Source organism: Mercenaria mercenaria, chromosome 2 (genome assembly GCF_021730395.1).
Source record: "Mercenaria mercenaria strain notata chromosome 2, MADL_Memer_1, whole genome shotgun sequence".
NCBI classification, from domain to species: Eukaryota; Metazoa; Mollusca; class Bivalvia; order Venerida; family Veneridae; genus Mercenaria; species Mercenaria mercenaria.
Genome location: NC_069362.1, coordinates 71,336,819 through 71,349,984, shown reverse-complemented (window position 1 = coordinate 71,349,984; position 13,166 = coordinate 71,336,819).

Below are 13,166 nucleotides of genomic sequence, written 5' to 3'. Positions count from 1 at the left end.
AGACTTAGAAAATCATGGGTAGGACAATATTTCTATTATACAAAAAAAATCAGATGAGCGTCAGCACCCGCAAGGCGGTGCTCTTGTTTCATTCGTTTGTACATAGCTGAAATTGTTAATGTAAGTAATCGCGAAACAGTTGACTGTTTTGTCTCAAACTCATATGACAGAAACATGTTCGACAAGTTAAGTCTTAACTTCACTAGAGTAAGGATCATAAGCTTGAACTTGTTCATTACAAGGCTTGTTGGAAGGAATGGTTCTAGAAACTGAAAGAGAATCACAAGAGTTGAAAAGGACTGAAGCCCAGTGAGGTGTTTAACTTTCTCATCATTATCCCTAAAATACTCCAGTGAAAACTTTGTTTCAAGAGAAGTCACTCTCCCCTTCAATGCCGCGTTCTCATTACGTAGTTCCTGCAGTTCTGACTGCATAGCATCCATCAAGTCATTGTTAATATCTGTCTGTATATACGCCCCGGTCTCCTGGACCGCTGTTTCAGTGTCTACCTCTGGTACTTCTGGAAGTGCCGCTGTCTCATCTTTTTCAGACTTTCGCCTTTTTCTTTCTAACATGCGGTCATACCTGTCACAAGCTGTTTCAGATGCATGTCTCTTTCTACCAAGGTTAACTGTTGGAGCCCAGTCTGGTGAAAGTTTGTCATGTGATATGACTTCTTTCCTGAAAAAGAATTAACATAACAATTATTGTATGATAGCTCTATAATTACAGTGACTATATGTAAACATGTAAGAGACAAATTTATGCAGTGTTGTGTAGAAATTCAAAGCAAAATTCACGGGTGGGGAATTCCCGAGTTTGGTAAGTGGTTGGGGTATTCTTTAATTATATAAATAACAGAAAAGAGATATCGATATAAACAACGCTTACCGTTCACAAAGTGAGCTGAACAGACTCTGACATTCTGTATATTCTTATTTTCAAAGTTTTGACCGATGTTTGCTAGCCATAAACAGCGCCGTTCACTGCTCAACTTCTCGCATTCTTCACCCTGGTTTGTGACAACTGCAGGCAGACGATAATACTCTAGATCAGTTTCGCGATCATTCCTATTTGTACAACCAAATATAGAACATTTAACAACCATATTTGCTATTTTTAGATTAAAATTTTCTCATGTGTATCGGTGTCAATATTTAGTACATGGGGAAGCCCTCCAAAATGGCGGCGGTTCCGGTTGTGACGTCACGTGAAATATCTCAGTTGCACAAAATTGACCTGTTACATTTACATTCATTTTAAATAGTTGCTGGATCTGCAAGCTGCACTGGTATGTTTGCAGTTTTATCAGAATTGAAATACTTTTTAAAAAAATACACAGATTCAAAAATGGCTCCTCTCTCTGTGTTTTACTGTCAGAATGTTAATCACAAGAAATTTTGAAATGCAATGTCCAAAGCAACAGATAAATTTTGGTTTTATAATACTATAACATATCTCACTTTCATGTGTTCATTACAGAGCTTGGTCCAAGATCACAAAACAACCTGGAGACCAGTCTGAAAATTCAAGCTCACCATTTATCAGTTTCAAGACTGCTTTAATTAATAAAATCAATTAAAGAGTTCAGTTACCGATTGTTTTTTCCTATATTATGTGTTTTATCAACATAAAGGATTTTTAAGTAAAATAACTTTAAAACGGTTAAAACCAATATTTTAACACACATATTGGTCCAATAATGGTTAATTAACGTCATGTTGAACCAAACTAGCACACCAATGTCAACTTATTTTACTAGGCTGAAAAAAACACACGGTTAGAATGTTATTCAAATTTCAATATAAAAATTAATACCTGACTAACTGTTTTGCCAGCAAACATAATTTTGCTTTTGGCCCAAGTTTAGACACCAGTTCTCTCAACAGTATATCATCCTGCAGCACTGCCAAAAGCCCTTCCCCATCAATGTCATTTTCTGAAATTCAACAAATACAGATACTAAAAGCTGCAGCAGTATCTCTATCTGGAAGGGTTTGCAGGTTTGTTTGATGAGACCATCTTTGGCAATTTCATTTCCCTTCATTACAGCTGATCCATTATGCCAATTAATTCGTGTTAACAACATAAAACCATCAAGACATCCACTTGCTCATAAAAAAAATGCCCATAGGGCTATGTGCAACCTTCCATCAATAGATAAAGCTGGGTGTGGGATTTGTCTGCAACCATAAATGAACTTGCAAATGAAGACAGCTGTCACCTCACAATGCCATGGCCTACAAAATGTACCTCAACAGGTTTTGGAAGCCTGCTTATTAGTATTAAAGAAAGTTACTATGCCAATTAAGATATAATTGATAAAATTACCATAAATTTATAATGATCTTTAATAATAGTTACAGTTTGACTGGCCTTCTTTTGATCGATTATGTAGAAATAGTGTAATCTTTAAAATCTTGATTGCTTATGGTAACTGATAATAATTAGGCGTAAAAAAAAAAATTGTTTGTTTCCGGTATCCCGACCTACCCTAAATTTTTGGCCCGACCCTATGTTTTTATGGCCTTGGAGAACATTTTTATCAACTTTTTGACAAAAAGTTGCAAAACTGCACTTTTTATGCTTTAAACATGGTCAGTGATGTTATAAATCAACTTACTGATGCTCTAGAGGCATAACCCCCCTATTTTGTATTCATTTTTTGACACGAAAATAATTTCTGAAAAGTCTCCCTTAATAAAAAAAAAAAAATAAAAAGTTTTTCCGACCTACCTACCCTAATTTTTTGGAGCATGTTACTGGAAACAAAGAATTTTTTTTTTAGGCCTTATAGAGAAGAGAAATACCAATATAAATTGGTTTACCATTCATTTTAATGGAAATGCTTATTTCTTTCTGTATTAAATCTAAGGATGGTTAAAAGCAAAAGCAAGAGTTTTAAATTTATCAATCCTAAAAAAAAGATGTTTTTATTTACAATCAACACGACAGTTTCCTGCAAACCTTCTACATCTAGAAACTACATCTTTAATATGAAGCCATATCCGAAAATTTGTCATCCGGAAGTATCTACACTTTTGGTATTTAGTTTCAAAACAATTGTTCTTTGTGTAGGTGATTGTTCTAAACTGAATTATTAAAACTAATTGAATTGTTTTATCTAAAGTTTTTTAAAATATTTTGGATAATTTCATCAACAACACAGTTCCTTATACTGCAATTTACTATTTCTTGCACACACTACAACAGTGATACAAGTATGGGTGTAGCTTTGTCTTCGTTGGAGATTATTATTTTTCATTCAAAGCAGTCCCTTTGTCCAAACTTAAAACAAATACCTACATGTTGATAGGGTCGGTGTAAATGTTTTCAGTTGATTTCTCAAGAATCCATTGATACTTGGAACTTGGAGGGACTCGTTTTCATGTCTTACATATTTATCATAAAGTTCTTTGAGTTTTTCTGTGTCCATCTTTGCTTGCCGTAAAGCTTTGTTCTTCTTCAGACGTAAATGAGAAAATCAAATGCTGATTAAAAACATGACATAAAGTTGGACACACAGAGGTCTATTAATGGTCCCTTTGTGCTGCAACATTGTAGTTTGGGGGTGGGTGATGCATTTTTCACAACCTCAAAACTTGTCCATGATGAAAATTTTGTTGAATAGCCTGTCATAGACCATTTATCAGCACACCACTAGGTGGTATCCACAAGTTGTCAGTTGTCTAAGCATTATACTTTGGCCAGGGTGCTCACAAGCTGGACGCTCCAAGTTTCTCTGGAGGTATGGTCCTTGTATAATTACTTGTATTTGCAAGAATTTAGTATATACTGACCATTCTATAACTTGAGCAGTTCTTATCCAGTGTTCACTGAGCAGCAGTGTTTATGGGCATAAAATCTCAGCCAAAGTCCATAACCAGCTGGATTCTGTGAGATTTTTCTGGAATTATACCTCTCCAGTTAATCAAAATTCCAAACATTTACAGTGTCTGCTCTCTTACTTGGGCAGACTTTATCCATTGTTCACCAGACTTGATCACCGGGCATAATATCTCAGTCAGGTTTGATAATCAGTTGGATTGTCTCAGTCACTTTAGAATTTTAACCCTTAAATTATGTAAAATTGCTTAGATTAACTTAAGAACTTAAGCAGTTCTTATCTAGTTTTCACCAAACTTAGAATGTTTATGAGCTTATTATCCTGGCAATGTTAGACAAACATTCAAATGTACTTTGCCACTTGTAAATTATTGCCTTTGAACTACAGCACGTTTTGAAAATTTACAAATACTCTGCTCAATAACTAAGTCAAAAGTAGTTTGTGAGAGGCATGTGGCAGTTTGGCACTCCTTTTCAGAGTTTAAAAGATTTTTTAGTGCTATTTAAGTTAGCTAGTTAATCTCATGATACTTTAACCATAATGCCAACATTTTTGGGTGACCCTCTACCAGTATTCTGACAGGTCAGTTAATAAACATTTCATGTAGTTCATGTAGAATAGAAGCCAGAACATCCTTAGATGTTAAGCGTTGTTGCTTCTTAGGCCCATTTGAATTTGTTTTCCCAAAAACATAGTGCCACATATTATGGACTTGCTTAAATATGGAATTATTTTGCATATTTTTGGTCATATCGATTTGCTAAAATTTTATCAATTTCCATTATAGATATATAGGTCACATGGGTCAATCCTTTTACATAGAATAACATATAAAAGATATATATAAGAGAAGCAAATTAAAATTTCTTGAAATGATACAAAAAGACGAAGTTGCAGAATCTTAGAAAGTTCAAAACTGTCCAAATTTCCTTCTAGCCATGGTTGTAATTGTTTGACTGGTTCTCATCTGCATTTTCATTTTATTTCAGCCAAATTTGGTCTGATATTTTATTTAATGATCAAATTCGGCTTTCTTGTTGGAGTAACAACTAGTCATTTTCTTTACACTAATTCCTATAATTAATAAATAATAAAAATGCAAACAAAATAGGTTTTGCATTTTAAGTTGTGACCTTTGCTTTTTATGCAAATTAGTCTTTACACATACTGACACTTTTGCAATTTTCTTGATATGAAACAGTTCATAATCCACAGTAGGAATGTTCCTTTGTGGTTTATAAAGCAAAGTCATGGTGTAGCTCACATAAGTGGGAATCCGGTACATTATATCCCAACAGAAGGCAAATGGATGATATTTATTGTGGTCACTGTATTGTTGAGCCTGTCTTGCTGAATAGTTTGACTGTGCTTTCAGTGTAGAGCTGCTCATATACAACCACTGACATCACTGTATATCAGTGCAGTGCAGGCATTGGTAGAGAGGGCTAGGACGCTTTCCTGGAGTGAAGGCCCTGGGCTCGATTCCTTGCTACTCCCATTGCAGTGTAATCTTGGACAAGGCACTTTATCCTGATAACAGTACACCTAGCTGTAAATAATATAAAGGTAAGGTAAAAAGTACTTTACCATAATGAATGATGATGCTACCAAATATATTTACTTTATAAATCTTAAATGTACATATTCTACTGTAGGAACAAAATTCTAATGTTGCCAGATAAATAACTTTCAGTATAATAAAAAGGGTAGTTAGCATCAGCAAATAAGGCAAGCTTACTGACAAAAGTGATAGAAAATTCTCTCCAGATTTTTGTATGGCACGAAGGAACATTTGGCTGACGATAGCGCCCCAATACTTTTTAGCTCATCTGATTTTTTGAAAAAAAAAAAGATGAGTTATTGTTATCACTTAAGCGGTGTTTGCGTCAGTGTCTGCGTCGGCGTTGCCTGGTTAAGTTTTATGTTTAGGTCAACTTTTCTCCTAAACTATCAAAGCTATTGCTTTAAAACTTGCAACACTTGTTCACCATCATAAGCTGACCCTGTACATCAAGAAACATAACTCCATCCTGCTTTTTGCAAGAATTATTGCCCCTTTTGGACTTAGAAAATCAGTTTTCTTGGTTAAGTTTTATTTTTAGGTCAGCTTTTCTCCTAAACTATCAAAGCTATTGCTTTGAAACTTGCAACACTTGTTCACCATCATAAGCTGACCCTGTACAGCAAGCAACATAACTCCATCCTGCTTTTTGCAAGATTTATGGCCCCTTTTGGACTTAGAAAATATCAGATTTCTTGGTTAAGTTTTATGTTTAGGTCAACTTTTTCTCTTAAACTATCAAAGCTATTGCTTTGAAACTTGCAACACTTGTTCACCATCATAAGCTGACCCTGTACAGCAAGCAGCATAACTCCATCCTGCTTTTTGCAATAATTATTGCCCCTTTTGGACTTAGAAAATCATTTTCTTGGTTGAGTATTATGTTTAAGTCAACTTTTGTCATAAACTATCAAAGCTATTGCTTTAAAACTTGCAACAGTTTTTCACCATCATAAGCGGACGCTGTACATTAAGAAAGATAACTCTATCCAGCTTTTTGCAAGAATGATGGCCCTTTTTAGACTTAGAAAATCATGGGTAGGACAATATTTCTATGATACAAAAAAAATTAGATGAGCGTCAGCACCCGCAAGGCGGTGCTCTTGTTTAAAGATACACTAAGAACATGATTTTGTGACATATATACACACAAGAACAGACAGGCAGACTAACAGAAAATAAAAAAGAACGCTCCAAATCATAAAAAAATTTAAATCGAAATGGTAAGAGTAACAAGATGGACAGACATGCAGACAGAGTAATACTATAATGACAGAGTAACTGAACAAGCTGAGTTCCTGGAAAACATGTTAGAAGGTAAACCAAGGATTTTGGCAAAATTTCATAGTTGGGGGAGGAGAGATTTTGTGGGGAATATTTATTGTAATGCTGGTTCCAGCCAAATGGAAAAAATGCATTGTAAATAAAAAACTTGGTGAAAAAAAAGAGATCCAAAATGTATTGGTTGAAAATACTGAATCAAATAATTGAATGCATCATGTCTCTCAGGGTCAGGATATTATGTTCAAATTCATATTTTATGTCTTGTTTAGGAGTTACAGCTGTTAGAAGTTTAACAAAACAAATTGCTAGTTTGGATATACTCATTTATTACAGTTTTAAAGAAATATTAAGCTTAAAACTTTCAGAGGGAGAGAACTTGAAAATGCTTTGTTTTGCTGTATGGATAACACTATACTAGTTTTCATAGGACCTAGTCTAAAACTACTAGAAACACAATATTTCCTGGACTGTGCCCCCTTTTGTCTTAGAATTTTAGGTTAATGTTGGTGCACTTTCACTTTATCTTTTTAATTACTTGATGAATTTGATTCAAACTTAAAATAGTTCTTCCACATCGTTGTCCTCACCATATGACAAAAGGTCCATTATTCTGTCACAAATATTTTAATGACTTATGTCCGCTTTTTACTTAGAATTTAAGTTGATTTTATTCAAACTTCAAAAATATTTGTTCCACATGGTCACCCACATCATATGTCACAATATTCATGATGCTGGCACCAAAATACTATGAGTTATGCCCGGGCCTTTTGCTAGAATTTCCGGATCAAGTTGTGATGCATTTCTGCTCTGTAGTGTGACTTATTTGATTCAAACTTCAAATAGTTGCTCCACATTATTAGCCACATGATATAACACAATGTCATGATGCATTACTTTCGCAGAAATTTTCCATGAATGTATTACTTTTTTACTTATTTAATGTTTTGATACACTTCTCTATCTACTTAAAAGCTATTGTCCAATATCTTGGTCCACACTGAAGTAATTAAACACTCCAGTGACAGCTCCAGCTTCCTTAGATGTACCCAGTTTCACTATCCAGCATCGAAATAGTTGAGCGTGCTGTCTGCTATGACAGCTCTTAATTAGACTGACTGAATTGAATATATTCAAACTAACTGAATTAAATTTATTCAACTTTTTTGCACAGTATGCCTGTATCAAAGTGTTAACATAGACAACACATAATACAGATTACAGTAAAACACCGCTCGCTCGAGGTCGCAAGGGGATGAGCAAAATGCTCGAGTTATCCATGGTTTCGAGCGACCCAAACATTGACTATCATACAAAGAAAACTAAAGTGTCATCGGGACCGTTTGCAGAGTAAACGGTGATGCTTAATAATAACAAACTTGTGACATTTGCAAAAACAAACGTATTAATACAAACGTTATCTATTGATAGATGTCTCAATATGTAATTTGTAAATGATACATGTGAAGAAACAACTAAGACTTTTTTTATTCATCAACAAGTGCATATCATAATTATCGTCTCAATTTTATGAAAAGGCAATATTATTTCCTTCATTTGCAAGCAAACAACTGCTGATTAAAATACTAAGATCTCATAACTATCTTCTCGATCCCGCAGAAAAGATGCTTTAAGTAATCAGTAATTGATCGATATTTAATCAATAAAACTTTTCTTTAAGCTTTTGTTAATAATTAATCTCATCATAAGATCCAATATACCGACAAACAAACATTTAAGATTGTCTGACCCTGTACATCAAGAAACATAACTCTGTCCTGTTTTTTGCAAGAATTATTGCCCCTTTTGGACTTAGAAAATCAGTTTTCTTGGTTAAGTTTTATGTTTAGGTCAGCTTTTCTCCTAAACTATCAAAGCTATTGCTTAAAACTTGCAACACTTGTTCATCATAAGCTGACCCTGTACAGCAAGAAACATAACTCTGTCCTGCTTTTTGCAAGATTTATGGCCCCTTTTGGACTTAGAAAATATCAGATTTCTTGGTTAAGTTTTATTAGCCCACCATCATCAGATGGTGGGCTATTAAAATCACTCTGCGTCCGTGGTCCGTCCGTCCGTCCGTTAACAATTTCTCGTTATCACATCTCCTCAGAAACTACTAGGGGGATTTTGACCAAACTTTGTCAGAATGATGTATTGGTACCCTAGTTGTGTCCCCCTGAAAATCAGACTGGTTCAACAATTTATGAGTGAGTTATGGCCCTTTGTTTATTTCTATAATTTATATAGATTTATATAGGGAAAAACTTTGAAAACCTTCTTGTCCAAAACCACAAAGCCTAGGGCTTTGATATTTGGTATGAAGCATCATCTAGTGGTCCTCTACCAAGATGATTCAAATTATTTCTCTGGGGTCAAATATGGCCCCACCTTGGGGGTCACATGGTTTATATAGACTTATATAGGGAAAAACTTTGAATAACCTCTCGTCCAAAACCACAGGGCCTAGGGCTTTGATATTTTGTATGTGACATAATCTAGTGGTCTTCAACTAAGATTGATCAAATTATACCCCTAGGGTGAAATATGGCCCCGCCCTGGGGGTCATATGGTTTACATAGACTTATATAGGGAAAAACTTTGAAAATCTTCTTGTCCAAACCACAAAGCCTAGGGCTTTGATACTTGTAATGTAGCATCATCTAGTGGTTCTCTACCAAGTTTGTTCAAATTATCCTCCTAGGGTTAAATATGGCCCCGCCCCGGGGGTCACATGGTTCATATAGACTTATATAGGGAAAAGCTTTTAAAATGTTCTTGTCAATAACTACAACATTCAAACTTGGACCACATGTATATTTTTGAGTGGCAAGATGAACCTTGACATGAGTTGACCTTGATTTTGACCTAGTGACCTACTTTCACATTTCTGTAGCTACAGCTTTCATATTTGGACCACATGCATAATTTTGTGCACTGTAAAAAAACTTTGACCTTTATTTTGACCTAGTGACCTACTTTCACATTTTTGAAGGTACAGGCATCAAATTTGGACCATATGTATAGTTTCGTGTTTCAAAATGAAATTTGACATTGATTTTGACCAAGTGACCTACTTTCACATTTCTCAAGCTACAGCCTTCAAATTTGGACTACATGCATAGTTTTGTGTACCGAAAAAACTTTGACCTTGACATTGACCTAGTGACCTACTTTCACTTTTTTGAAGGTACAGGCTTCAAATTTGGACCACATGCATAGTTTTGTATTCTGAAATAAAATTTGACCTTAATTTTGACCTAGTGACCTACTTTTACATTTCTCAAGCTACAGCCTTCAAATTTGGACCACTTGCATAGTTTTGTGTACTGAAATGACCTTTGACCTTTACATTGACCTAGTGACCTACTTTCACATTTTTGAAGGTACAGGCTTCAAATTTGGACCACATGCATAGTTTTGTATTCTGAAATAATATTTGACCTTGATTTTGACCTAGTGACCTACGTTTACATTTCTCAAGCTACAGCCTTCAAATTTGGACCACATGCATAGTTTTGTGTACCGAAACAAACTTTGACCTTTACATTGACCTAGTGACCTACTTTCACATTTTTGAAGGTACAGGCTTCAAATTTGGACCACATGCATAGTTTTGTATTCAGAAGTAAAATTTGACCTGGATTTTGACCTAGTGACCTAGTTTTACATTTCTCAAGCTACAGCCTTCAAATTTGGACCACTTGCATAGTTTTGTGTACCAAAATGAACTTTGACCTTAAGATTGACCTAGTGACCTACTTTCACATTTCTGTAGCTACAGGCTTCAAATTTAGGACCACATGCATAGTTTTGTGTACCGAAACAAACTTTGACCTTGACATTGACCTAGTGACCTACTTTCACATTTTTGAAGGTACAGGCTTCAAATTTGGACCACATGCATAGATTTGTGTTGTGTACGAAAATGAAATTTGACCTTGAGCTAGTCAGTAAGTCTTGAAATTTGGAACACTCAAAAATGGCACATTGGTGGGCGCCAAGATCACTCTGTGATCTCTTGTGTTTAGGTCAACTTTTTCTCTTAAACTATCAGAGTTATTGCTTTGAAACTTGCAACACTTGTACATCAAGAAACATAACTCCATCCTGCGTTTTGCAATAATTATTGCCCCTTTTGGACTTAGAAAATCAGTTGTCTTGGTTGAGTATTGTGTTTAAGTCAGCTGTTCTCCTAAACTATCAAAGCTATTGCTTTAAAATTTGCAACAGTTTTTCACCATCATAAGCGGATGCTGTACGTCACGAAACATAATTCTATCCTGCTTTTTGCAAGAATGATGGCCCTTTTTAGACTTAGAAAATCATGGATAGGACAATATTTCTATTATACAAAAATAGCAGATGAGCGTCAGCACCCGCAAGGTGGCGCTCTTGTTTTCATAGTTACTTTGGACCCAGTAAGTTCAAAATGGATTGTCTTTGGAGCATCTTGTACAGTTATATTACATCCATTTTTGTGATTTAAACTTTCGGCAAGAATATCTGATTGGAAATCGTTCTGATCTTGTTGAAGGAGTTACATGCTAGGATGGACAGACAGATGGACTTCGAAATTTCTTAAAGGTATCATATAACATAATGGTAAAAGCAAAACAGTCCTGAACATTTCATAATGGCGGACCACAGTCTGCGAATTGCAGCATTTTAGTATATTTCAGCATTTTGTTAAGTTTATAAATCAGCGAGGATAAATGTTCACTTCCGTTTTGACTGTATGTAAAAGGTCTTCCTTCCTTTCAAAGGTTGTATGTAAGTAAGTAAGGACTTTAGTTTAATTAAGCGGATAACATAATTGTTTGGTGCAAGACTAAATTTCAGTATGGTCAGAGAAACTACAGTAACTTAAAATAGAAAGATACTTTTTATTATAAATATATTCAAATATACCAACAATCTAACCACAAAATCAGTGTCACAAACATATACACAAACATATAAGAAACAAAAGGAAACAATAATGATGCTCTGAGACTTCTCAGTGCTTCAGCTTATACATCATTCTGTTTGACTAGGTGACACCAGTCCTCATCTCCCTCTTCCTGCACCTAATCCTGTTTCTGGAATAGTTGAATGTTAAGGTCACAGTAAACATCTGTCAGGATTCCAAGAAAATAAATGAAGATTTCTTTAAAGTTTAAAAGTACTTTTACTATAGGTTATAGTAATATTCTCAAATAGTAACAACAGTGTTCCCTCATACAGTTGGATTACAAATACAAACAGGAGTTGGTTGAATTTTATCAAAGTGAAATTTAAAGTTGGCGATTGTTGCACTTTTGATGTGACGCTTTTGAAGGTCAAGACTGAAGTGCTAGCTAGGATTTCTTACCGGCTTTTATAAACTTTTGGATCAGAAATCCACCAGTCAAAACAGTAAAATCCAGAAATCCACCAAGATCCACCAATCAAATGATTGAAGGATTTCCGAGGCAGAAATCCAGAATTTCAGCAGCCGCCATATTGAAATGCAGCACAAAAAATAAATAAGAAAATGATCGATAAATTGCATATAACAATGGTAGTTGATGGATTTCTGGTGTTTAACAATCATAAATTACAAATAAATACAGATCATGAATTGTTCCTAGGTAGAAACTTTGACTATAAATGGAAATCTTATAAGAAAATTTTAAAAGTGGGCGGATTTCAAATATTTCCGCCAGTGAAACATTTGGTAACAATGAAATCTTAGAAGACTGACAAATTTCTGTCAGAAAGGTAAGTATTTCACAATGTTATTGGGGTTTTCATATATAAAATGTTCAGTTCTAATCAGTTCACACCAGTATGGCAAGTTCATAAGGTAAGAGTATCTATACTTTGTAAAGATCAGTTCACGACACAGGATTTCACAATGTCACCAGTATTTCCATGTAAAGTTCGATTGTCAGCAAGTCTTTCTTCTATTATTCATCAAAAGTTCATGTATTAATGCTGCAAAAGTAACTTAGAAAATAAAACAGACCCTTACAGTCACCATTTCTTGCCATAAGAATGCCCTGAGAATAACTGGTAGCCAAGAACATTAACAAGGACAGTCCATGGGACCCTCCTGTTACCTGAAGATTATCGGTTGGGAATAAATTGACCCCTGCCATCTGCCCACAGGGACTAGACATTGAATGAGATGATTTGTAAATATAGTTACTTGACATCACTAATATTCTATCAGATGCAGAGTTTTGCACCTCAGAAATAAGAAAACAAGTAAACTGCACAGTGTATTAATGGTGTCTATTGTCTTTAGTTGCTCTTGACAGTAATTCAGGTTCTGCATTATTGAGATTGGCTTGTCAGAGTTAGTTTATCTGCTTCATTGATTTATATTTCTCTGGCCTCAGCACTGTTGGTGCCAAAAACAAACTTTCCCTGATCATTATGTAATTGTTGTGAAAAGACAGTCTCTGGCTCCTATTTGTAGGTGAGTTAGAAAAGTCTGGGCACTCGATC